Raw genomic sequence first — 25,121 nt, 5'->3', positions numbered from 1 at the left:
TGTAGACAGTTATGCGCATGTGCGAAGCTGAAATCATTGCTCTGATTGGCTATTTTTACGCGAGAAAGTGCTGTAGTCAGCTTCAGCACAACACAGCTTGGAGATTGAAAAAGTAAAGAGTAACGAAAGAATGCTTGTTTGTGGAAGAACTCGGAACTATTTACAATGTATTTGGTAATTCAAGTGTCCTACTGCTGCTGCCATCTACCTGTTGAAGTCGCTGCCAACAGTTATACTGTACTGAAAAATAGAGTGTTACAGACACAACTTGGAGTTCTATACGGAAGATCCGACTTCCGAAATATAGACGGCTGTTCAATTGTTACAATACAGCCATTCAGAGCAGAAGTGGTGTAAGTCAAAAATGGGTAATGAGGGTTAAAGTAAACATTATGTAAAACACAGTGCAAAGTAGCAATTAATATTCAATTTATTTAAACTATTAGTAGTCAGTGGATAGCACGAAGGACATATTAACTGGTATCTTGCACTGTATTTCACAGAATTTTTACTTTAAACCTCAGTACCCAGTTTTGACTCACAACCCTTTTACTCTGAACGGCTCACACAGTCTCCAACAATTTACAGGATCCATTCTGTGAAGTAACGAAGTTGTTAAATATTTTGTTACAACGCCAAAGACCACTGCTGATCCAGAAAGATGTTTTTCTTTCTTGAAACGCATAAAAATGTTTTTAAGGAACACTATGTCCCAGGATCGCCTCACTGTTCTTGCAATACTGTCAATAGAAAAGAGTATGATGTCCAAGATAGAGGGGTTTAACACCAGGGTAAATGACAAGTTCTGGAGTACGAAGGAATGTCGTATGAACTTCATATTATTTCGTCACTAGGCGAGTCTCAAATTAAGATAAATACATATAAGTGTATACAGTAGGCCGATATAGAGATTGTAGCACACTCATTATTTTGACCACCAGCTGCTACTGATTATAGGTAGGCCTAACACTTAACTGCATCTCTCACGCAACAATCATGAGTTAACAATAATTTTATCTACAGTAAATTACGTGAAGTTGTCCATACCCAAACTGTCAGGAATATTAATATTTGATTTTGAAACTAAAGTTCTGTAAGCGCAACACTTTCGTAATATGAACACTTTCACTTGAAAACAAATTCGTGCTACACGATGTCACGTCAGGTTAAAGAGACGGGGTCGGACAGGGGAGGAATCCATCAACGTAATGAAAATGAAACAAGGGCTGCAGGTGAGGGGTGCCCTAACGCGCCACACCCTTAGTTTATACTTGAGCACGCGCCGAAAGCGTTCAAATGGCGATTGAAGAACGACAAAGTGGGCGGAAGTTCGAAATTCGAAGTCATTAGTTCCGCGAGATCGTATGTCGACACTGATTCAGTCCCGACTCGCAGTTTACTTCAAGCTCGGAAGTTTCCTCATGTTGATAGTGGACAATCATTTTCATATTAGTCTGCTGAATTCATCCAGTCAAATAGCGGGTTTATACTTTCTCGTTTAACATTCTGCCGGAAAAATATTCAGCATCGTTAAGCAGGATAAATACTTCTTTCGCAGTTTTGTTTGTTTGTCCCTCCATCTATAGACATACAAGTGCGATAAGAACTCGAGCTGAAACTCTTTCCTTGATTCCATTCACATTAAATATTGACAAATTATCTCACAAATGTACCGTAAGATACGAGCAACGAAGCTCGGCATATAAAAAAGTTTACGGGCGAGGAGGGACAAAGCTGTACACTGCACAGTGATCCGAAACGCAAATCTAGCTGGACAAAATTAATAACTTTTCTCCTATTTAACAGATTTTCATGAAACTTTGTACAGTAGTTACAGGTACTACATTTGTTTTGTATACAAACTTTGATTACGTTTCTATAAGGGAAACTACCTCTTATAGACACATGTTTTTGACGAAAATTAATTATTTTTCTCCTATGTAACAGATTTTCATGAAACTTTGTACAGTAGTTACAGGTACTACATTTGTTTTGTATACAAACTTTGATTACGTTTCTATAAGGGAAACTACCTCTTATAGACACATGTTTTTAACGAAAATTAATGATTTTTCTCCTATGTAACAGATTTTCATGAAACTTTGTACAGTAGTTACAGGTACTACATTTGTTTTGTATACAAACTTTGATTACGTTTCTATAAAGGAAACTACCTCTTATAGACACATGTTTTTAACGAAAATTAATGATTTTTCTCCTATGTAACAGATTTTCATGAAACTTTGTACAGTAGTTACAGGTACTACATTTGTTTTGTATACAAACTTTGATTACGTTTCTATAAAGGAAACTACCTCTTATAGACACATGTTTTTAACGAAAATTAATGATTTTTCTCCTATGTAACAGATTTTCATGAAACTTTGTACAGTAGTTACAGATACTACATTTGGTTTGTATACAAACTTTGATTACGTTTCTATAAGAGAAACTACCTCTTATAGACACATGTTTTTAACGAAAATTAATGATTTTTCTCCTATGTAACAGATTTTCATGAAACTTTGTACAGTAGTTACAGGTACTGCATTTGTTTTGTATACAAACTTTGATTACGTTCTATAAAGGAAACTACCTCTTATAGACACATGTTTTTAACGAAAATTAATGATTTTTCTCCTATGTAACAGATTTTCATGAAACTTTGTACAGTAGTTACAGGTACTACATTTGTTTTGTATACAAACTTTGATTACGTTTCTATAAAGGAAACTACCTCTTATAGACACATGTTTTTAACGAAAATTAATGATTTTTCTCCTATGTAACAGATTTTCATGAAACTTTGTACAGTAGTTACAGGTACTACATTTGTTTTGTATACAAACTTTGATTACGTTTCTATAAAGGAAACTACCTCTTATAGACACATGTTTTTAACGAAAATTAATGATTTTTCTCCTATGTAACATATTTTCATGAAACTTTGTACAGTAGTTACAGGTACTACATTTGTTTTGTACACAAACTTTGATTACGTTTCTATAAAGGAAACTACCTCTTATAGACACATGTTTTTAACGAAAATTAATGATTTTTCTCCTACGTAACAGATTTTCATGAAACTTTGTACAGTAGTTACAGGTACTACATTTGTTTTGTATACAAACTTTGATTACGTTTCTATAAAGGAAACTACCTCTTATAGACACATGTTTTTAACGAAAATTAATGATTTTTCTCCTATGTAACAGATTTTCATGAAACTTTGTACAGTAGTTACAGGTACTACATTTGGTTTGTATACAAACTTTGATTACGTTTCTATAAGAGAAACTACCTCTTATAGACACATGTTTTTAACGAAAATTAATGATTTTTCTCCTATGTAACAGATTTTCATGAAACTTTGTACAGTAGTTACAGGTACTGCATTTGTTTTGTATACAAACTTTGATTACGTTCTATAAAGGAAACTACCTCTTATAGACACATGTTTTTAACGAAAATTAATGATTTTTCTCCTATGTAACAGATTTTCATGAAACTTTGTACAGTAGTTACAGGTACTACATTTGTTTTGTATACAAACTTTGATTACGTTTCTATAAAGGAAACTACCTCTTATAGACACATGTTTTTAACGAAAATTAATGATTTTTCTCCTATGTAACAGATTTTCATGAAACTTTGTACAGTAGTTACAGGTACTTCATTTGTTTTGTATACAAACTTTGATTACGTATCTATAAAGGAAACTACTTCTTATAGACACATGTTTTTAACGAAAATTAATGATTTTTCTCCTATGTAACAGATTTTCATGAAACTTTGTACAGTAGTTACAGGTACTACATTTGTTTTGTATACAAACTTTGATTACGTTTCTATAAAGGAAACTACCTCTTATAGACACATGTTTTTAACGAAAATTAATTATTTTTCTCCTATGTAACAGATTTTCATGAAACTTTGTACAGTAGTTACAGGTACTACATTTGTTTTGTATACAAACTTTGATTACGTTTCTATAAAGGAAACTACCTCTTATAGACACATGTTTTTAACGAAAATTAATGATTTTTCTCCTATGTAACAGATTTTCATGAAACTTTGTACAGTAGTCTTGATAATCCATGTTGAATCTTTCGTACACTACTTTTAACACTTGAATATAAATAATTGATTAAATGGCGATCTTACTCGACAGGCAGATCATTCCAAACTCGATACAAAGAACACATTAAAGCTATAACCAGAGGACACAACACATCAATGCTAACCACACATACAATAACATAAATACAGACATGGAAATCCTACACATACAACCCAAAAACCAAAAACTCAACACACTAGAACAATATGAAATAGCCTATACAGACACACTAAAACACACCCTAATCAAATTTTCAACACAAAGATCAGTTTCAGAACACACACACTATTTGACAAAACTCTTCATCATACGAACGCACCCACACCAACAGGCAGCGAAGTTGAGATGGCGCCGAGACACAGAAGGCTCTGAGGATGGTGTCAAGTAGCACCGAAACAGCTGTAAGCCGCACATGCTTACATAATTAACACGAGTAAGATCGCCATTTAATCAATTATTTGTACAGTAGTTAAAGGTAGTATATTTATTTTGTATACAGAGCTTAGATTTTCATGAAACTTTGTACAGTAGTTACAGGTAGTATATTTCTTTGTATACAAACTTAGATTATGTTTGTATAAGGGAAACTATCTTAGTAATTGTTGGTAATTCTTGGTAATTCTGAATATCTAGGTATGCTGTCTTGGTGGTAGTCTCTATAATCATTCAATTGAATTTCTTGTTTGTGTTGGAAATAAGATTTTCCGATTAGATCCTATTATTTCTTATATAATAAAAATGAATATTAAAACACCAACCAAACTCAACGTTTGTGTAGTATTCTGACTGTGGCAAATTTATGATACAAACTTCCTAGTTTTCCTTCCCTTCCGAAATAACTAAAGGATGAAGACGCCCTCAAAAATTCACAAATTTAATCTAGAATCGAATGAAAATCAGTTAATCACTTAACTGCTGAAATCTACTAGGTTTTTTAGGAAGATTTATTTAAAAATATGCTGTGGTGTCACAGTGGCTAAAGCGCACGCACCTTAAAGTCAAGGTCGGAGGTTCGAATTCCACCGAAATCACAGATATCCTCTATTGTTTTAGCTAGAGACTCGCCGTCGGTTAGATTTCCAAGATGCATCTGTTTAAAAATTGGTCTAGAAAAAGTCCGTATATGCACTTACTCCAAGGTTCAATATCGAATTGCTGTGTCATAGAAGAAAGGGAAAAAAATATAGAAGAGTGCTGTAATATTTCCGTGCTGTTTCCATCAATTTTATTGTTGCAGTGGGATAGTTTGCTGAACTCTGAACCGGAAGTTTGTGTAGGTCCCACTACGTAATTTCAAATCATAACGGTACAGAAATGACAATCTGTTGCAGGACCACAACCCGTGCTATGAGAACAAAGTGTACCGCAGCTGTTTGTCGGAGATTTGCATAAGATTTTGCGAAGCAGCCAGGGAATGATGCAGCGGCCTTGAATAATGCAACTCATGATTGTAGTTAATAACAATGGACGGAAGACTTCTACAACTGTCTCCGGAGTCTTAAGCATAAGAGCCTATCTCTATCATTCTTTGTCCCACATAATCAGCGAATTTGGTTTCGTAATTTACTACGTCATGAAACATGTGGGTAACATTGATGACTCCTATTGAATGCCACTGCAGAGGGAGATGAAATACATTCTGCCAAGCAAATTAAATAAATGTTTGTACTATAATCCCGTCGCTCTAATTTCCGGCAGCCAATCGAGTTGCACGTCGGCTACATTTAAACGTGTGCGTCTTGTGATTTGCTTATGAAGACGTTATTCACTTCTTAAGGCTTGATAAATACTTAATATAATCGCCCGCCATTTTGGCTCTTTCGTTGGCGTTCGCAGAAAGCACACGAAGACGTTATTTGCCGCTCAATTATTTGCTGAATTACAGTGCGTTTGATTTATTATCATAGGAGCTACGACATGATAACGTTTAACGGTGTGGAAAATAGATTCCTCGTATGGTAGCTCGGCAACGAAAGAACAAAAATGGCGAACGATACTACCTACCTAGACTTTATAGAGCCTTCACTTCCTAAGACGTAAGCAAAGAGGAGGAGTCACACCGGGAATAACAGCGTCGCGACTATAGATAACAGAGGATGAAACAAAGCATTCTTGAAAACTTGCAAGTGTTTCCTCACGCAATTTGTTTATCGTTACGTTAGATCTACAGTGGGTTATCTTGACAAACAGTAGTTTTGAGGTAATTGTAGTTTAAAAGTTTCTACAATTTTGAAATGATTGATATTTATCAGTTTTTCATTTGTTTCACTTGTTATTAAAATCTATTTGTGTTAATGATTTGTACTTACTGCTCAAAATTACTTAAAATTTGTTCTCGTGATTTAAGCTGATTTTTACAAGATATATCACTATAGTTCTAATGTAGCGAAATATTTTCTTGCATAGCTTATGCTACATCCAGTTTCAATTAACTTATTTTAAAGTATGGTTTGAGACCTTCACGGTGTTCAACACGGTGCGGAATTGTCGGGATTTTATATCGTGTCACAGGTGTATAAATATTCAAAATTTCGAAGTTAAATATGATTCAATCATTAGGGAAAGTAATAACAAAGGGAACCCTCGTTACATTTCCTGAAATCTACCGACCAGTGGCTAATTTCTCCTAGAGTTAATCTCGAAATTTGTCTTTTAACCTTATGAAACAGGCCGGCTGTGTGGTCTCCGAAATAAACTGCATTATTTTGCTGCTTTTAGTAACTTCAACAAAATTCTGATGTGATGTGATATGATGGAATGTGATACAATTGTGTGTGATAAAGATAATGATTTAATATGACTATTACACTCTTACTACGTCATACTACTTTTGACCAATAAAACGGTACGAAAGGACGTATTTCAACCAATCATGGCTGCTTATCGCACAATTTTATCGCGTCCCTAGCATTGGTTTAATTTTATCGCGTCCCTAGCATTTGTTTCTTTGTTTTCTAACATTTGAAACTGCACTGGTCTGGACGTCAAAAAAAAAAAAAATATATATATATATATATAAACTTACAAACCACTCCAGTCGATGCACAGCAGTTTCAAATATGACTCGCATTGGCATTCAAGAACAAGAATTAATAAAAATCACTGATCATGCCTGTGCATCTTCTGAAATCCGATTTACAAATAAATGAAGAGCACCATTCGGAAATCCTGAATAAGTTGAATACACCATGTAGGCCTAAATCAACGAGTTCCACTTCTATTACGCACACGTCCAATATAACATCAATTCTGAAAATTGTACATTCAATAATTATTCCTTTTAAAATTATTCATTCGGAAATCCTGAATAAGTTGAATACACCATGTAGGCCTAAATCAACGAGTTCCATTTCTATTACGCACACGTCCAATATAACATCAATTGAACCACCAACCACATTCAAATTTGAAAATTGTACATTCAATAATTATTCCTTTTAAAATTATTCATGTTTACTTTTTATGTCATCGTCGTTAATTAAAACTTTTCTAACACTTGTGTATATTAGTTAGGTTATGTTATAGCTTCTGCTATATGATATTATGGATAGTCACGTGTCAGAGATTGTTTAATATTAAGATTTATTGAAAATCATCTGTCAAGTGACGTTGATTACTGGGATTCGGATAATTGAAGTTTTAATAATAAAAATGAAACTGAATCAACAAAGCCTTCTTGACTAGTAACATTGTCATCGTGTATAAGTGTAGATCGAGAACTTGACGAGAAGGCATTGCTCACTGCTGCCATCTAGCATGCATCTAGCGTAATATTTGTAATGTTGAGATGGTACAATAATACATTTGAAGACAGTTGTATTTTCGTAAGTCAATTAATATTTTATTGTATTGGAGTACTTCGTTACATCTAATCTTTATATACTTTCTTCTAATCGTGTAATAGTCAATTAAATCCCACTCGAGTTTTGATTTTCTCTAGATAAATCAAAACGTCTAGTGAGATTACTGTTGATAAAACTTGACACGTGATTTGGTAAGGTATAGTGAGTTGTGTGACCTGAAAGCACGTAATTTATAATGGGATAAGATGTGATGTGGTGTGACGTGATGTGATAAGATGTGAAGAGATGTGTTGTGACGTAGTGTGATATTATTGATGAAATATAAGTTGTGTTATGATGTAATGTGGTACGATATGATGGGGTAAGATGCGATATGATTTGGTAAGATGTGATGTGTGATATGACTGATAAAGTAAGATGTGATGTGATTGGATGTAATGTGTGTGATATTGTAAATGACTGTCTTATGATGTAGGCCTAATGTGATAATAAGAGTATGTAACGTGGTGTGGTGTAATGCGACAAGATGTAATAAGGTACGATGAAATGTAATGTGATGTGGTAGGATGTGATGCAGTGTAATATGATTGATGACATATGTGCTGAGATAAGGTGTGTTATAATGGAATGTGAAAACATGTGGTGTGATGTGATGAAATGTGATATGGTGTGATGTGATACATTAGGTATGATGTGATATGATGTGATGTGATACATTACGTATGATGTGATGTGATGAAATACAATGTGATATCTTATGGTGTGTTATGATGTAATGTGATAGTATGCAATGTGATATAAGTGATGAAATGTGATATGGTGTGGTGTGATGCGTGAAGTATGATGTGATGAAATACAATGTCTGGGACATCTTTAGGTATGTTATGCTGTAATGTGATGAAATGTGATATGGTGTGACGTGATACATTAGGTATGATGTGATATGATGTGATGTGATACATTACGTATGATGTGATGTGATGAAATACAATGTGATATCTTATGGTGTGTTATGATGTAATGTGATAATATGCAATGTGATATAAGTGATGAAATGTGATATGGTGTGGTGTGATGCGTGAAGTATGATGTGATGAAATACAATGTGTGCGACATCTTTAGGTGTGTTATGCTGTAATGTGATGAAATGTGATATGGTGTGACGTGATACATTAGGTATGATGTGATATGATGTGATGTGATACATTACGTATGATGTGATGTGATGTGATGAAATACAATGTGATATCTTATGGTGTGTTATGATGTAATGTGATAATATGCAATGTGATATAAGTGATGAAATGTGATATGGTGTGGTGTGATGCGTGAAGTATGATGTGATGAAATACAATGTGTGCGACATCTTTAGGTGTGTTATGCTGTAATGTGGTGTGATGTGATATGGTGTGACGTGATATGATGTGATAAAGTATGGTGTGATGGAGTATGTTGTAACAAAAATGTGTTGTGATAATGTGACGTGTGTATTTGTGTTTGAGATGTGGTTAGACATGGTGTGATAAGGTATGATGTCCTATGTGATAAATGATAAAGTATGATGTGATTTGATGTAATAAGTAGGGACCGGATTTTTATGTAATATCAAGGTGTGAAATACGTACATATTTATGTAAGAAAAATAAGCTGAATATGTACCAAAATATGTAAAATCATGAAAGTATTTAATATCAATATCTGCGCTGGTTTGTATTGTTAAGTCTAGATATTTGTAGTCTAGTACAATTTTTAATTTTCTGTTCTTCATGACGATTTCTACTGTTTCTGGTGCCCTTCCGCCGTTTCAGAGTATTATCATTTCTGTCTTGTCCACATTTATATCAAATTTGTTTTTATTGTAGCATTTTACAAGTGATGTTTATTGTTTCTTGTAACTTTGTAAGGTCTTCAGACCTACTACTACTGTATGTTGTCCGCTTATGCGTATGAGATTATTCCCTTCTTGATTTTTACAATACAAAGTAGTTGTATGAGAAAGGTTGCCTTTTGTTCACTCATATTTACAGTGGGTGGTAAGGGATGAGTACTTCCTGGAACTAAGATGTTATGTTTCGTCCCGAAATATATCCTTTCTCGGGTAGGTAAAAAGGCTTTTTAAATCTGTGTATTTCAAATTGTAAACTTCCCCAGCAGAAGATTTCTTTTTCCCGCTAAACTGGAGAATTCCCACGGTATCTTTGAACCGTGCCGTAACGTTTAGCACCAAATGTAAGTAATACACAATCTTGCCAACATAAGAACACGACGTTGGTGTGTGGCGTCGTTGGAGGGAGAAATTTGTTTCTTTTCTCTCTCTACCTCCTTCGTTCTGAACATTACTGAGAGATATATTTGTGCAAATATATTGAAGTAGATTACGTGACCTATTACATGACTTAGATGACAGTCTCGAGACAAAACGGTTTTGCTATATTTCTTTTTTTATTAAATGTTAAGCACAGGAACGCCATTTCGTAATTTTATTTAAGAAACAAGCCAAACAAATTATCTTTGCATCAAGAACGGATGCTCCCTGGACCAAATTATCGTATTTTATAAATGTTTGAATGCAACAGAAGCCAGAAGTCTTGCACTTGACCAATGCAGTGAATTATTTAAGAATATAGTCGCGAATTTTACTACCACCATTTCGATTGTGTTTCGTTTGGCACGGCTCGGTACGGCCTGGCGACTAGTGGCCAGCGAGTAACGTCGACTATCGACATTGCTCTGCCGTGGGTATTATCCAGTTGTTCCCTTTTTCCTTTTAAAGAAGTAAAAATGAATAAAACCCATAAATATGTAGATTTATATAATACCAGACCATAATATGTAATGTGGGGTAAATATGTAAAAATATGTAGTATCAAATTTTAATATATTAATGATAATTACAAGATTCGCAAAGATTTGTTATTTATATACGGTTAGGTTGAAAGGAATATAATATGTAATTACATAAAAATCCGGTCCCTAGTAATGAGGTTTAGTGTAATGCCTGATGATGATAGTGATAAAGTTAGTTCTGATTCCGTCTTATTAGTAATGTTCTTGTCAGTAGGCTACTTCTGTCTATTCTTACTTATGTTGCAACTGCAGGCATTACTGCTGTAGCGCACAAACATCCCGACTACTCTTCAGCCGCTCTCTGTACAAACACCGAACACGATGAAGCTTATGAAGTTATGAGTGATTATCTGTCATAATGTCCAGGTATGTCTTATTATTTCCGGCAGCACGACACCTTCATTCGTTTATTGTTTCCGAATTGACGCCAGCCACAAAATCTCGCGTTATCTGCCATCAGTCTGAAGTGCGTGCTGTCACGTTCCCCGACAATACGGTAATCCCTAACGACAATAAAGGCATTTCCATTCCGAGAGGCGCGCCCACCAGCCACAGCATATACTGCATACCTACAACACGCGCCGGAAGAGGCATTGTTACAGAGTTCGCTCCTCAGAGGGGAGAGAGCAGCATCAACAGGGGAATGTATCAATCTGCTTCCCATGCAAGAAACAAGCAAGCGTATTTCAAACAGACATTGCGTTTTGCTTATTTAATGTGACAGTACTCAGGCTCGGATTCAAAAGTTTCTGATAGGGTCAATATAAAAATAGTATTCATTCATAGTTTTCTGCCAAAGGACAGGTCTTTCGCTGCAAACACAGCATTCTCCAATTTGTTCTATATTCTGTCTTTCTCTTAGTCTCCGCATACGAACCATGTATCTTACTGTGATAATAATAATAATAATAATAATAATAATAATAATAATAATAATAATAATAATAATAATAATGTTAGCTTAGCGGTTTGCAATCGAACAGCGTTTGTTCCTTCTTGGCAAACGAGATCGTTGGTGTATAAACTGGCACTTCAGAAAATATATATATATATATTTTTTTTAAGTAGGTTATTTTACGACGCTTTATCAACATCTTAGGTTATTTAGCGTCTGAATGAGATGAAGGGGTGATAATGCCGGTGAAATGGGTCCAGGGTCCAGTACCGAAAGTTACCCAGCATTTGCTCATATTGAGTTGAGGGAAAACCCCGGAAAAAACCTCAACCAGGTAACTTGCCCCGACCGGGAATCGAACCCGGGCCACCTGGTTTCGCGGCCAGACGTGCTAACCGTTACTCCACACTTCAGAATAGTTTTTGTATATTCAGTATGCCGTATTCAGAAATAAAAGACAAAGTATATGATTATGTCTCGTGACGAGAATATTGTACGAAATGGAAATATAAAAATTGGAAATTTATCCTTTGAAGAGGTGGAAAAATTTAAATACCTGGGAGCAACAGTAACAAATATAAATTATACTCGGGAGGAAATTAAACACAGAATAAATATGGAAAATGCGTGTTATTATTTGGTTGAGAAACTTTTATCATCCAGTCTGCTGTCGAAAAATCTGAATTTATAAAACAGTTATATTACCGGTTGTTCTGTATGGTTGTGAAACTTGGACTCTCACTTTGAGAGAGGAACATAGGTTAAGGGTGTTTGAGAATAAGGTGCTTAGGAAAATATTAGGGGCTAAGAGGGATGAAGTTACAGGAGAATGGAGAAAGTTACACAACACAGAACTGCACGCATTGTATTCTTCACCTGACATAATTAGGAACATTAAATCCAGACGTTTGAGATAGGCAGGGCATGTAGCACGTATGGGCGAATCCAGAAATGCATATAGAGTGTTAGTTGGGAGGCCGGAGGGAAAAAGACCTTAGGGGAGACCGAGACGTAGATGGGAAGATAATATTAAAATGGATTTGAGGGAGGTGGATTATGATGATAGAGAATGGATTAATCTTGCTCAGGATAGGGACCAATGGCGGGCTTATGTGAGGGCGGCAATGAACCTCCGGGTTCCTTAAAATCCAGTAAGTAAGTATCATGTACGTATATGTTGTAGGGAGGGGGTATGCCTTTTTAAATCGAGGTATGCCAGAGGAAAAATCTTTGGCTAGCATACCGCCTCTGGTTTTTTCCCACTTCCCTCACTGCTTCAAACCATCGTCAAAACTGAACTTCAATTCTTGCGTACAAATCGGAAAATGAATAGGAACCTAAATGCAAACTTATCCATGGTTGTTAACGTTATTTTTTTCTACCAAAAATACTTAGAGCGTTAATACTTAACCATTAGCTAGAATTCTCTACAGCGTTTCTCAAACTATGGTCCGCGGACCACCTATGGTCCTCGACGTGTGCCCTTGTGGTCCTCCAAAAAAGACAGAAGAAAAAATAAAATTCAAACGAATTGCGTTTCACACTGTAGCTGATCTGGCGCCTGTAACCCAGCCAGGGACCACCCGAATTCATAACAGAGGACCAAAGTACCGAACCTTTTCATGTATTTATGAATTTCTTAATAGTTTTGCCGACACTCAGTCAGCACATTGAAATGGTCACGTACTGTACGTCGTACACCAGTAATACAACTCTGAGGTCACAATTTGAAACTTATTTTTCAAGTAAATATGACGAATTTTCATGGGTTGGTGATCACTTTCATTGCGATATTGAAAATAACAAACTTTTACTGTATGAAAGAGAACAATTAATTGAACTCTCGAATGACACCGGACTTAAAATGAAATTCGAAGCGGAAGGCATGGTTAATTTCTGGACCTCATCATAAGTGAAAAGCGAATATAGTGAACTGTACAATGGTGCTTTACAGATTATAATGCAGTTTACTTCTACGTATCTGTGTGAGAAAAGGTTTTAATCACTAACTCTAATAAAAACAAAGTACCAAATCGACTTGATATATGTGACAATCTCCGACTTAAACTTACCAGCATAGTCCAAATATAGAACAACTGTGCAAGAATCGGCAGGCTCATCCATCTCATTAATGCGAGTACCAACATTTATTTAGTTAATTAGTTAAAGATTATCCAAACTCTAATACCTTAAATTATAAAAAAAAAAAAAAAATTAATTTTCTTGTATTAACATTAACTTAATTAGTTAATACTAATATAAAATTAATTGAATTAAAATTAATTTTAATTAATTCTTTTTTAAAATACAAGTATACTGGTATTAAAATATGCTAGAAAAATTATAAATTTGCTTTCGAAGGGAACAAGAGCAAAGTGGTCTGCGGAACTGTTCTGGCTTAAAAAAAGTGGTCCGCACTTCAAAAAAGTTTGAGAAACGCTGCTCTAAAACATTTCATAACATATTTCTTACCTCATATGTAAAAGCGAACCCTGGAATTCTCGCCAGTATTTTGATACCACTTGTGAAGCTCCTTGCACACATTTCCATCCTCCAATGTTCAGTAAATAACAGCACAAAATACAGTAACTACACACGATGTAGATTTTTTTTAACGTACGTTAAATAACACATAAAACTACGTCACACTTATTAACACGCTTCTTCATGGGTATATAAACTGCGATATATGAAAAGAGTGTCGTAATCCACCACTGTACAACACGATGAACTGTAGGCTCTGTTAGTGTAATCTGAACTGTGCAGTAATTTGAGCAAATGTTTGACCTGTCCTTAAAGTTGACCGACAGACACACCTTTGAGCTGCTTGGCGAGGAGCCTGCATTGTTCCGGTCACAACAGCGTGGACGCAACATGAGTGAAATAAATAACCAATTGAACCGTTTGTCTTGACGAGACACGCTGACCACTTCCAACACTTTTTTTTTTTGGAATGAACCGTAATATGTCCTACAATACAGTCTAACTTTCTATCCAAGAGAAGTTACATGATGTAATCAATAACGTAGGCCTAAGTTCAATTCAGCAAAATTAGCTAATAGAGAGAAGAATCCAAAAAGGATATCTGCCCTTGAAAAAGGGGTACCGAGCAGTAACAGCACCTAAATTAATTGTAGATCAACAATATTCTATTTTAAATTTAAATGCTATTTTTATTTTATTTTAATTTAATTTATTTTTGAGGGGCAGCTATCCTCGATATGAATAATTTATTTTTCATATATACAGTAGAGCTGTACATATGGTTATTTACAATTAACAAGGAATGTCTTAAAACATTAATGGCTATATCTTGAAGTTCCAAAAGATCGATATGGAAACGATGAAAGAAATTTATACAAAATCTTGATATAGTGCCCCTTGCACCAAAGAGCAAGCCAATTACTTCCCAGCGACAAACGGGTATGCGGTATTTCTCTTCCAGATAAGGAAAGCAGGGTTCATAATGTCTTTTCTTTTCCAGATCTACTTCTTGTGGTTGGAATTCGGCACCCTCAAATCTTATAGTAGGATCGATTATGAAGCCAATCTTTTGATTGTTATCAATTGCTATGATGTCGGCACGTTTGGTGGAGCCAGTGGATGAAATACAATGTACTTCTTCATAAATGTCAAACTTTCCAGACTTCTTGAGACATTCATCAATTCGGCTTCTAACCCAGTGATGACGATTGTTCCGCAACAGTTCCCCTTTTCTGCAGACACCAAGAACATGAGGAAGGGTTTCATACTCGTTGCAATGGCGTTGCAAGTCGTAGTACAGCTTCTATCAAAAGTTTAAGGACTCCCCTTCAAAAGAGATTTTTCTCTCTTGACTTTATACTTATGTGAAACCCCCTAATCTTTACACGGGGAATGAAACATGAAGTTTTTATTTCAAACCAAATCTCTCTATTTTTCAAACTGCGAATTATATAACAATTTTTCTGTTACGAAAACTTATTGAAAAATTAAACTTTTTTTTGTAGGAAAAAATTAATTACTCCAGAATGAGTGTACTTAGATAAATGAATTTTGAGATAGAGTTAGACATAGTATCTGAAATGTTTTTGTGCAAATATCACTTTTATTTAAAAAAATTTGTGACAGCTCGTTCACGCATTGTAATCCAGATTTTTTTCTTTCTTTTATTTAGGAAAAACTTCCAGTTTATAAAATTCTCTTAAGTTTGAAATTCGTCGAAAATTGGTCAGGGACCGCCAATGTCATTTATTGTACATCATAGCATTGGGAGTTGGTGAACATTTGTCAATCAGCTTATTCCCTCCATTTTTAGTAAACAGTTGTGGAGTTTGAATAATAGGCATAATTGTGTGCACTCGATGTGGGTCTCTGGCGTCTCGTCAGCCCACTCGAGTTGTGTGGATATATTATGTGGAAAAATTGAGACGGTGTCGGGTGGAGTTCCTGGGTAGCTCAGTCTATACCCGGCCCCGGAACAATTTTTCCCTTGAAATTATTCAAGCTTCACAAGAAGCTTTATCTGAAAACTAGACTTGCATAGTTGTGGAGTTTGTTACAAGTGTGGAAAGGTTAGATTTATTCCTTGAAAACAAGTGAAAATGGGTCGAAATTCAGTTGGTATGGACATAAAGTGACAGATTATTGTAATATAAAAGAATTACTTGAGATAATATCTAACTCTATCCCAAAATTCATTGATATAAGTAGGCCTACATCCATTCTGGAGTAATTTTTTTTTCAATAAGTTTTCATAACAGAAAAATTGTTATATAATCCACAGTTTGGAAGATAGATTGTATTTGCAGTAAAAAAAAAATATATATATATTTTTCACAGGCATTTGATCCCTGTTTAAAAATCAGGGGGTTTCACATAAGTATAAGAACAGGACTGAAACATCTATTTTGAATGGGTGTTCTTAAACTTTTGGTACAAACTGTAGTAGTTAGTATACGTCCATGCTTCCGTGACTTCGACATTGGAGTGAGATGGTGTGATATGCACCACTCTCCGACCGCCTTCACTCCCAGGAAAGACTCGGTACTTTATCTTGAAACATCTATTTTGAATGGGTGTTCTTAAACTTTTGGTAGAAACTGTAGTAGTTAGTATACGTCCATGCTTCCGTGACTTCGACATTGGAGTGAGATGATGTGATATGCACCACTCTCAGACCGCCTTCACTCCCAGGAAAGACTCGGTACTTTATTTAACAGGAGACAAAATGTCGTTCTAGAAATTTTGATAATGAGAAATCCTCGAACTCATCGCACAAAATACAATCTCGCTATCAATAATTCCATGGAAGCTAGATAACCTCATAATTGATACGTCATAGACAGGGCGCGAAAATCACGACATAATAGACATGCAATAGATTTTTACTAATCTTTACTACTTAAGTAGTAGTAGTAATAATAATAATAATAATAATAATAATAATAATAATAATAATAATAATAATAATATGCAGGTAAAACAATAGCGACAAATCGCGAAATAGAGTTCTAATAGCGAAATACGAACACATTCGCGAATTATTACTATTGCGTCGTTTTATAGCAAATTTCATATTCTGAGCTTTTCTTAATTTTTTTTTTCACTTGAATTTGTGATATATCCAAGTAGGCTACATTACATGATTACATTAGTGAACTCAAAAGACGGAGAATTCAACAGTTCACTAATAATTTGAAAGTGTTAATTTGAGGGCTGGAAGTTTTTTCTTCGTTTTTAATGAATGTGCGTTAAATACAATCTCAATCCAACAAGTACTATCTATTGGCAATACCGCACCTTTACCAGATTCCAACGAACCTTTAATGTCAATTATTTAGCAAGTAATATTCATACTGAGTTAATACTCTAATTTCAAAATAATTCTATTTTACAAAATTTCCATTAATCTCCGCCAAGAGTACAAATCTATCTCCAACAATCTCCGCTGATACCGATATTAAAAAACACAAATGATAAAATTAATCTCCATAATATCTGCCCCTGGTCATAGAATAAGAGTTCTCTTAGTGCTTTATCAGTTTTAATATCAATTTTCGTAGAGTAAAAGCATGTTCGAAGCAATTATTAGAATTTATAGGAATAGCTGTATAATGTGAATTCCTGTAATATATAGTTATTTACGATATGGTATCGTAACGCTTCATATTACAATACGAGAGTGAAAACTTGTCACACGAGGCCGCAGGTCGAGTTTGATAACCAATATGAAGTTATGATAATAGAATACCAGTAAATGAATATGTACAACAGTGGCGTGGCGTGGCGTGGGAATTTTCTGGTTGTTATCGATTCGAAAATGATACCACAGTCGAGGAGAGAATGAATTTCTTTCGAGCGTTCTACTAACGTTTTACGGAAAAAAAATCTTCCTTCCAAAAACAATATGCAACGTATAGAACATAGATGTCCAATTTGTAACTCGTACGAGGTAACCCCTGGCGTAAGCAACCCGCAGCGCATATTCTTTATTATAGTCGCGACGCTGTTATTCCCGGCCGGCGTGATTCCTCCTCTTTGCTTACGTCTTAGGAAGTGAGGGCTCTATAAATTCTAGGTACGTAGTATCGTTCGCTATTTTTGTTCTTTCGTTGCCCAGCTACCATACGAGGAATCTATTTGCCACACCGTTAAACATTATGTCGTAGCTCCTGTGATAATAAATCAAACGCACTGTAATTCAGCAAATAATTGAGCGGCAACTAACGTCTTCGTGTGCTTTCTGCGAACGCGAACGAAAGAGCCAAAATGGCGGGCGATTATATTATTTATCGAGCCTTAAGAAATAAATAACTCTGAGTTCCCGGGTAGCTCAGTTAGTAGAGCGTTGGTCGTTAAACAAAAAAAAAAGTCCCGGGTTCGATACCCGGCCCCGGAACAATTTTTCCCTCGAAATTATTCAAGACTAATATGGTTTCTGAAATAATATGAGGGTGCCCATGATACTGACACACAGCAGCATAATAAATATATTTGGATAGAGTAAGCCCTAACAAGAATCCAGGCTAGTTAAGTTCCAATGTCTTCTTTCCTTCTCAACACACTGCTCCCATCGCCTTATGTTGCATGGGACATACGTCGTAACATAGCAGGTGTTATCAGCAGGCATGCCTATCTTATGCACCACTGTGGCTCATTCATATCAGGCACACAGGTTTTGTAAACTTCGCTCTTGATAAAGCCCCATGCGGAAAGACGAGGGGTGTCAGGTCGGGGAGCCCACCTCTTCCGATCCACCAGCCAGGAAAGATCTCGTTCAGATACTCTCACACAATGAGAGAGTGGGGGTGGTGTCCCATCTTGTTGGAAAACCACTGAGTTGAGTAATTTACAATTCATTTTAATATATCAATATGCCTGGTAAATTATTAATAAGTATTTAATGAATTTCAATCTTAAGGCATATAAACTTGCAAATGTTTATTTGCTATTTAATAACAATATATGAACGTTTTCGCCGTCTAGGGCATCTTCAGATATAACAAAACATATTATCTGGACCTATAATAGTATATTATGCAAATAACAAGGAAAATAGAGAACAATATATGTGATACATGAAATTCATGAGCTTTATGTAGATATAACATGATACAGGATGAATATTGAGATAATCTTTGAATTTGAACTTAGACTGGACGAATGTTTTATTTTATACATATAGCTCATGTTACAATTAATATACAATGTTTAAAATTTGTCAATGATGTTAATTTTAAAATTTACAATGATGATAATAAAATATTTAAAGTAATCATGGCTAAAAGTTGTCGTAAGTTACAAGATAGTATGCGTAGTTAATGTTCGTGTGTTTTGTAATTATTTCACTTAGAGAGGCCGTTGGCATTTGAATGAATGTTGTTTGACGTTAATGACTACTTTACAATTGATATACAGTGATTAATTTAGTCAATGTTAAAATTTAAATTTTATAATGAAGATAATAAAATATTTAGAGTAATCATGGCTGAGAATTGTCGTAAGTTCAAGATAGTTTTCGTGGTTGATGTTGTGTGTTTTGTAATTGTTTCACTTAGAGGTCATTGACTTTGAAATAGCTACTCTGATGTGATGACATCCTATTACGTGTTCTCAGGTTTATTGAAGTATGTAAATGAAGAAATTCTATAAATCAATGACCTCTAAGTGAAACAATTACAAAACACACATCAACCACGAAAACTATCTTGAACTTACGACAATTCTCAACCATGATTACTCTAAATATTTTATTATCTTCATTATAAAATTTAAATTTTAACATTGACTAAATTAATCACTGTATATCAATTGTAAAGTAGTCATCAACGCCAAACAACATTCATTCAAATGCCAACGGCCTCTCTAAGTGAAATAATTACAAAACACACGAACATTAACTGCGCATACTATCTTGTAACTTACGACAACTTTTAGCCATGATTACTTTAAATATTTTATTATCATCATTGTAAATTTTAAAATTAACATCATTGACAAATTTTAAACATTGTATATTAATTGTAACATGAGCTATATGTATAAAATAAAACATTCGTCCAGTCTAAGTTCAAATTCAAAGATTATCTCAATATTCATCCTGTATCATGTTATATCTACATAAAGCTCATGAATTTCATGTATCACATATATTGTTCTCTATTTTCCTTGTTATTTGCATAATATACTATTATAGGTCCAGATAATATGTTTTGTTATATCTGAAGATGCCCTAGACGGCGAAAACGTTCATATATTGTTATTAAATAGCAAATAAACATTTGCAAGTTTATATGCCTTAAGATTGAAATTCATTAAATACTTATTAACACTGAGTTGAGGATACATCTGCTGCAACTATGGCTCCAGGAACTATGTTAGCATATCCAGGTAGCTTCTGTCTGTTCGGCAAACATGAAAGGGCCAAAAATTCTGTCCTTCATGAGACCAAGCTAGACAATGGCTTTAGGAGAGTTTCTTTGCCACTCAGTGACTTCATTGTGATGTTCATCTGTCCAGGTCCGGCAATTGTGTTAGTTGATGTCGCCGCACAATGAAATGTCACTTCGTCGCAGAATAGAACGTGATTCATCACGTCCTCGACTGCAGTTTCACGCAGTTCATAACCAGGCCTCGGTCTAGGGTCACCAGACTGAAGTTTGAAATGCACGGAGTATAAATGACGTCATAACCCTGGGGTGGGGTGGCACTGTGACAGTACAGTTGGTTTTGAAAGAGCACCCAGCGCGCCAAGCTGAGGGTCCTGGGTTCGTTTCCCGATGCCGGAACGAATTTTTCTCCGCTAATAAGTATCTAAGTCAGCCGCGGCGAAAATGCGACTCACGAGCACATTGTGGCTCGCAAGGATAGCTGTGCATTTCTACCTCCCACAACTCCCACCCTCTCACTCACTGGATTCAAACTCCGTTCCATTTGTATTTGCCTCTGATCTGCGAGTGGCGTATCGTCGCAATGTCTCTCTCCAATACATGTACTGTACATCTACAAAAACTAAAGTTTCAAGTAGGAAGGGAGGACGCATTTTTTTGCTGCCAATGTGGTGAGAATACTCCAGTATTTTCCATGTTTACAGTCTCTTCCAAATATTGCTCCTCATAAACTATATAATTACATTGAGATGCTGAACATTCTTAAACAAGAATTTTGTGGAACACAGATTTCATGATTTAAGAAATTTAGAGCATGACATATCTCTGTACGTCGACCCTTTTTCAGCAGATGTACGAATGATGCAGTTAGATCTTCAATTTGAACTCATAGATTTACAATGTGATCTTGCAATGAAAGCTAGATGTACGGACTTGACAGATGTTGAACTTTTCAAATCTTTGTCAAAAAATAAGTATCCGAAGCTTCGTTCTTTCGCTTGCTCTGTTGAAGCCATGTTCGCTACAACTTACGTTTGTGAAAAATTATTTTCAATAATGAAAATCGTGAAAACCAAATGTAGATCACGACTGACAGACAAACATCTTCGTGATCAACTGCGTCTGGCAGTAGGCCTAAATGACTAAATTCCTGACTTTGAAACTCTGACGCAGAGAAATTCTGAAGACAGGTAATTTCAGGTCGTGATAATGTGGCCTATGTTTTCTTGTACATTTCTCTTTTCGTTGTACATACGAAACATTAGTTTGTAGCCTTGTACTGTATAAAATTATATTTAAATGCTCGACGTAAGGAAAATGAAAATCCGTTACTGAGTCAGTTGCTTCATTTCCCCTTCGGGTGTCCCCCTCCCTCCACAGGTGCTATGCACGTTGCAGGTTACACAGTGGCTCGGCGCACGAACTCTTCTTCGCCACGGCTGATCTAAGTGATGACTACCCTAGATCATATATGTAACAGATATATCGGGGTTATAGGCTTTGAGGTTAACAACTTTTGTCAGGTTTACTATGCTGCCATCTAGTTGTTACATAAGGAGTCACGTCATAATACCCATATGAATTGCATTAGCGACTGTGCTGCCATCTCGTGTTCGTTTACGGCGGACGGGTGGCGATCCTGGCGGTTGTTCTCTTCAAAGTGCTGCCGATTTTAACGTAGCGAGGAGTTATCTGTTACTTATATGATCTAGGTGACTACATAAAGTCATTGACATTCAATAGAGGATGGCGAGGTCCTCTAATAATAAATAAATAAATATATATATATGTTTTTGTGCGTTTACATTATTTAAAGATAAGTAAAACTTTACTCAGAACAAGCATAAATAAAACATTAGTTGTTCTGATGAAATTTTAACTTCATTTATTTTCTTAATTAAATAACATAAACACACAAACGACTCATAACATCGTCATCAGGTTTTCAAACAAATATGGTGGCTATTTTATTATTGTGTGGCTTTCCCATCAGCATTCAATCAGAAAATTCTATTGAAACATTTAGCACTACTCGCAACAAAACAATAGCCTGGACAGTTGTGCTACCAGAAACTCCTATCTCAGTTTCATCCCTCTGGTAATAATGAACTGTATAGTTGGTGCATTCATTTAATACCCAGTCAGAAGCCTTTGTGTTGTGATATATCACTTTTGCACACGTCGATACTTGCAATGTCAAGCATTGTTGTCACGTTTTTGCTGTGAAGATTGTTCCTATAGTCGTGACGCTGTTATTCCCGGCGTGACTTCTCCTCTTTGCTTACGTCTTAGAAAGTGAAGGCTCTATGAAGTCTAGGTAGGTAGTATCGTTCGCCATTTTTGTTCTTTCGTTGCTGAGCTACCATACGAGGAATCTATTTGCCACACCGTTAAATATTATCATGTCGTAGCTCCTATGATAATAAATCAAACGCACTGTAATTCAGCAAATAACGTCTTCGTGTGCTTTCTGCGAACGCCAACGAAAGAGCCAAAATGGCGGGCGATTATATTAAGTATTTATCGAGCCTTAAGAAATGAATAACGTCTTCATAAGCGAATCATAAGACACACACACGTTTAAATGTAACCGAACTGCAATGCGATTGGCTGCCGGAAATTAGAGCGATGGGACTATAGTTAGCGATATATTTATTTCAACTCGCGTCAATAAACTCGAGATATGGCAATGGTTTTTTGTACTCCACGTGGAGTTGATATCGGCATGTCAATTAAAAATGCTAACGCATCGTTGGTAGTCATATGTTACTGCTTTTTGTGACTGGTGAGGCATCTGAGAAGGCCTAATCGATAAACAAATTCTTATCTTATATCTTCAAAGGATAGTATCGTATTAATAAAATGAGGGCACAATATCTTTACATATCCATATCTTATAAATGGAATGATGTTAAGGAATTGTACGATTGGGAAAAAAGCTGGTCATGGCTCTTGTAATTGGTACTTCGCATAGCTCCAGCATGCTGGGATGTAAATCCAATAGTTAGGCCTATAGGAGCAGCAGCTGGAGGAACATGTCCTCTCTTTTCATTTTACCATTCTGTAGAATGTACAACAAGTTTTGAAGGAGAAGTTACTCGTATATTTCCAAAATGCTGTCATATTATCAGATTCAAGAGCAGCCATACAAACTAGTATCGTGCAATGTTCGAACATGAGAAAGGCAACCAAGATACAAAAAAATTTCGTCTTATTTCATATTAAAAACTAATCGTAAGATATGTGCTAAAATCTTTAAGTGGTTAAAACATGAAGATGTGGCAGTGGAGGACAGCGAATATTTTTCATAACAAGACAGAACAAATGTGACAGGACACCTTCTGCAGAGAAAACATCGAACTTCGCCATACTTGACAAACTTGAACCAAACGTAACGCCTGTAATGTATGATGCTAATACAAGCTATAATTTCACAAGTCTATAAAAACTTTTTCTGAAGATGGCTTATTTAAACCGAAAACGTTAAACTGAATAAATTAATGTGACAAGTATTCTAACAATTAATATTTGTTAAGCAGATAAGCACAGACGGACCGTATTCCTAATTTCTATATATTAGCTTATCGGTCCTCACTATGCCTTTCAAATTTATAAAAATGGGCTAAAATTCGAAATTGTAAGAAAATGATCTATTACTTAACTAAACTACACAAAAATAATAATAATAATAATAATAATAATAATAAAGATTCATTTTCAATGTGAAATAAAGAGAAATGAAACAGCAGACTTTTTGGCTAAAAAGGGCACTGAAAGTTCATAACCAACTGATAACAGACTTCCAAAAACAATTAAGATCTGTCCAAAAACAACAAAATTCGGATGGAGCAAAAGAGAAAACCTCGAACATTTTCCGCCTGTGTATTTAATTCATGGCATTTGAAGGTACAAACCCAATCCGAAGCAAAATTGTTGTTGAAAATGTGATTTTAGAACAGATAAATTCCTTTTCATACTTAGGATGTAATGTATCATACAAAGGAGAGAATGATATAAGCAGAAAAATTAACAAATTTTTACAAATATTAGGACTGCTAAACCATACCCTAAAACCAAGTTTAGTACAGAAACATTCCAGAATAAAGCTATATAAAACTCTTGCACTACCAACTTTCCTCTATGGAAGCGAAATTTGGGTTCTGAAACAAAGAGATATCAGCAGATTAAGAGCAGTTGAGATGAAATATCTGCGACGAACTGCAGGATACACACTTCTGGACCACAAGAGGAACGAGGATATACTGCAGGAACTCAACATGCAAACATTAGAAGAAAAAATTACAGAATACAGAAACAGATGGTTTGAACACATTTCTCGTATGGAAGCTGGCCGGACACCCCAAGAAATGCTAAAATACCACCCCCAAGGACGACGACAACCTGGACGTCCACAGAAACGTCTATTGGATCCTGTATAGCTGGAACCGAAACAGGCCAACAATGGCCTAATTTCGTGCCTGGAATATGATGATGATGATGTATTTAATTCATTCATAGTGTTCTGCCCAAGGGCAGGTTTTTCACTGCAAACCCAGCTTTCTCCAATCTTTCTTATTTTTTTACCT

The sequence above is a fragment of the Periplaneta americana genome, chromosome 16 (genome assembly GCF_040183065.1).
Source record: "Periplaneta americana isolate PAMFEO1 chromosome 16, P.americana_PAMFEO1_priV1, whole genome shotgun sequence".
Lineage (NCBI taxonomy): Eukaryota > Metazoa > Arthropoda > Insecta > Blattodea > Blattidae > Periplaneta > Periplaneta americana.
Note: the sequence above shows the minus strand (reverse complement) of the source record.